We start from the raw sequence: 4,307 nt of genomic DNA, 5'->3' as shown, positions 1-4,307 counted from the left end.
AGAAAAACAGGAAACACTTGGGTTGCCTCCCAAGAAGCACTTATTTAACGTCACTAAGCTTGACGTACCTTGTCTTGCCTCACGGGGCTCATAGATGAATGTTGCCCTCTTACCCATGCCTTAGAAGCATGATGAACACAATCTCTTGAAGGTAGAGGGTGTGTTATCGGGCTTGGGGCCACCTAGCAATGGTTCATCCAACTTCTTCTGTTCACGTACGTCTCCAACAGCCTTGGAGCGTTTCCGGTGGCGTCTCCTAGCCCTCTTCATTTTTCGGAGCACCTTCTTCAAGATCCCCGGGGTAGATGGTACTTCTTTCGTCGAACCAAGCATCATTACTTCTTCATCATCCTCCTCTTGGTCGAACAAACCCTTTTACTGGTCCGGATTGAATATTTCCTACATGTATTCATCAACAATCTCATCAGTACTGTCTAGAAAGTATCAAATATCATCGAAATCAAGAGAATGTCGCATGGCTTCAGCAAGGCGGTATGCGAGCTTGTCATCTCCAACTCTCAAAGTTAGCTCTCCGTCGTCCATGTCAATCAATGCCTTGGAAGTCCGCAAGAACGACCTCCCAAGTATCAAGGGTACATCTGCATCCTCATCGACGTCTAGCACCACAAAGTCTACAAGAAATATATACTTGTCCACCTTCACAAGTACATCTTCGATGATACCCCTCGGATGTGTCACCGTTCGGTCCGCCAATTGCAAAGTCATCCGAGTGGGTCTAGGCTTACCTAAGCCTAACTTTCGAAATGAGGTGTATGGCATGACATTGATGCTTGCCCCTGAGTCCGCCAATGCCATTTCTTCACCCATATTGCCAATGCTACACGGAATGATGAAGCTTCTAGGGTATTTCTTCTTGTTCGGCATGTTCCTTTGCAACACCGCCGAGCATGTAGCATCTAGAACCACCGAAGCACTCTCCTCCAACTTCCTCTTGTTGGTCAACAAGTCTTTCAAGAACTTCGCATACTCAGGCATTTGGGCCAATACCTCAACGAAAGGAATATTAATGTGGAGTTGCTTGAACAAACTCATGAACTTCTTGTACTGTTCATCCCCTTGGTCATTTTTCAATCTTGAGGGATAAGGGATTCTTGGCTTGAAAGGTGGGGGTGCCACCTCCTTCTCTTTGCTTGTTCCCTCTTCTACCTCTATAACCTGGGGTGCGTGTTCTTTTGGCATCTCACTCGGAAGCCTACCTTCAACCTCACGACCACTTCTCAAAGTGATCGCCTTCACTTGCTCTCTAGGGTTGGTCTCTGTATTGCTCAACAAGCTTCCATGTCGAATTTCAGAAAGAGACTTCGCAATTTGCCCCACCTGATTTTCAAGGTTATGTAAAGAGGCGGTGTGGTTGCGAAGTGTGGCCTCAACTGATTCAAACCTTGTATTCGTAGATTGCACAAATCTAGTCAAGGCCTTCTCCAAATCATTCATTCGGGTTTCCAAACCTGAAACTCTGTTTTCCACATGTGGGGCTTATTGTTGTGGTTGGAAACCCGGTGGCACCATGGCCTTTGGTGGACCCTAATTACTCCATGAGAAATTGGGATGATTCTTTCAACCCGGATTGTAGGTATTGATATATGGGTTTCCTTGAGGTCTCAAGCCATTACCTACAAAATCAATGTTCTCCACCGAAGATACATCACCAATAGAGATCGAGCAATCGGATTGATCATGTCCTCCACCACACCCGTTGCAATTCATCATGGCCGCTAGTCTATTTGAAGTTAGAAAATCTAACTTCTTACTCAAATTTTCCACTTGAGCCACCATTGAAGTTACGGCATCTATCTCATGGAGACCGGCCACCTTTTTCTTCTCCCTAGCATTCCATTGGTAGTTGTTTAACCCTATTTCTTCAATTAACTGACGACCCTCATCGGGGGTCTTGCTACCTAAGGTACCTCCTGCTGCCGCATCCAAGAGTTGCCTTGTACTCGGGTTCAAACCATTGTAAAAAGTCTGAATAATCATCCACTCTGGAAATCTGTATTGCGGGCACTTTCTCAGGAGCTCCTTGAACCTTTCCCATGTCTCAATTAGAGACTCCAATTCCATCTGAACAAAGGATGAGATCTCATTCCTAAGCTTTACGGATTTTCTGGGAGGGAAATAACGGGCTAGAAAATCTTCTACTATCTCCTCCCATGTGGTAATTGATGCTCTAGGTAATGAGTGTAGCCACTGCTTCGCTCTCCCCTTTAGGGATAATGGGAAGGCTCGCAACTTGATGGCATCATCCGTCACCCCGTTTATCTTGAGCATATCACACACCCCAAGAAAACTCTCTATATGACTGTTTGGATCCTCGTTGGCCAAACCATTGAACTGTGCAGATTACTATAACATGTGGATGAATGCCGCTTCAGCTCGAAGTTCTGAGCTGTAATCGGGGGACGCACAATACTCGATTGTGTCACCAACACTGAAGGTCTGGCATAATCGGATAATGTTCACTATTGCCCATTATGTTATGCCATGTTTTTAAATTCTTCCACTTCCAAATCAGCTAGATTAGAGTGTTCTTGCACAGGCTCTTTTCCTTTTCTTCTAAGTGTACATTCAAGCTCGGGATCTCCTTCAATCAATATTAAGGGGTTCCCTCGGGTCATAACCTGGAGCTGCACCCAAAAAGAAAGGAAAAGAAATCAGAAAGATAATAGAATAAGAAGAAATGAAATAGAATTTATGGTAAGATAGCTAAGAAAACAAAGTGCAAAGTATCTCTAAACGCCTACTCCCCGGCAACATCGCCAAAAACTTGACAAGGTCCCCTTGCGTATATCTCACAAGTGCACGGGTTTGTCGAAGTAATAATCCCAGCTGAGCGGATATCGTATCCACAGGGAGTAGGGAATAAAAACACTTAATTCGCTTCTTAGCTATGTGAAAGATGAAAAGTGATATATGTGGCAATGATTCAATTTTCAAAATTAAAAACAACAAGTAAGAGAGCACAAGTAAATGAGAAGGTAAGGCAATCGATAAAGATGGGGTACCTGGATATTGCTCCTCCTAGAACAATCATTTCAAGTGCAAGAACCCTCTATTACGCTTCCTAATTAATGCAACACTGGGTCGTGGAAATTCTTAATTACATAGTCCCAAATCTAAGGTCAACTATGCCTAACTCTATACATGTCCCGGAGGACAGATTGGATAACCTCTCAACCTCGCACTCGCATAGAATTGTAATGAGCTCTAGGGATTCCAAGTGCTAAATCACTTCCTAATTATAGACCTAACCCTTTGGTCCATGTGGAAAGTCCCTAACCACAATTAAACCCTAGATACTAAGATCACTTCTACGCTTCACTCCATTGCACCCGCAACTAAGCCCCAGCGGAAGGTCATCCCTTAGACCATTCATTCTATTCTGGCCATAAAGGGGACGCTCCTGTACCTCTCGACTAACCCTTGCAACCCTCTCCAACCTAGCTTTGTCTAACACTCGTGGTGTGTCACTCACTCACAAGGTTACCAACAAGAACTCTCAACCCTAGTGTTACTTTAGGGGAGTATTCAAACAATCAATCATTCAAGGTTGGAACTCACAATAAACATCAATTAATTGAAAGCATAATAAAGAAATTCAATGAAAAGAATACATCCTAGGGTTCACAAATACCCAAGTACCCACTAGAGGTTTAACTCTCCAAGGAGCAAATTACAATCAAATAAATAGAATGTAAAAGCAATGAATCCATAGAAACCCCCTCGATAGGTGTGTCGATCGTCTTGTGTAGATTCCTCTACTCGTCGCAAAGGGTCCTTCGTCCGGCCTAGGATACACCTCTCAAGATCGGTGTCGACCAAAGCACTCCCAATAACCTTCTTCCTAACGACGAGCGATGTCGGAGCCGTAGAACCTCTCCAAAACCCTAGCCAATATCTCTCAAAACCCTAGCCGAAGCCCTCTCTCAAGTTGGGGAAAAGATCAAGAAGAGAATGCTGAAATCGAGGCTGAATCGGCTTTAAATAGGGCTAGAATCGGGGATCCACAGGCCCCTATGGCTGCCCCTGTGGATTTTTCACACGGGCATGTGGAAATTCCACACGCCCGTGTGGATTCTCTGTTCTGCAGTTTTCTCGACCGGGAATGAACAATGCTTCTATAGTACTTTGCTACAGTATTCACCCTGAAATACATCCCTGATCCATACTTTCATCGAAGTAACGAAAATGGGCACACGTTCACGTCGTGGATCGCTTTGCTTCTTCAATGACGGATAAGTTGATGGAGATCTTGTTCTATGTGCATAAGTTGGAATGCTTGAGTGTGA

General features: G+C 44.3%; 1 non-coding gene across 1 annotated transcript; it reads left to right on the top strand.

Annotated features, from left to right (window-relative positions):
- Window positions 1–2,008: 2,008 nt before the first annotated feature.
- LOC120262561 lies at window positions 2,009–2,115 on the top strand. Its single transcript, XR_005536828.1, has one exon. It is a non-coding gene; the product is annotated as a small nucleolar RNA R71 (small nucleolar RNA).
- Window positions 2,116–4,307: the final 2,192 nt, after the last annotated feature.

The sequence above is a fragment of the Dioscorea cayenensis genome, chromosome 5, assembly GCF_009730915.1.
Source record: "Dioscorea cayenensis subsp. rotundata cultivar TDr96_F1 chromosome 5, TDr96_F1_v2_PseudoChromosome.rev07_lg8_w22 25.fasta, whole genome shotgun sequence".
NCBI lineage: Eukaryota > Viridiplantae > Streptophyta > Magnoliopsida > Dioscoreales > Dioscoreaceae > Dioscorea > Dioscorea cayenensis.
This window is presented reverse-complemented; position numbering and strand designations above follow the sequence as displayed.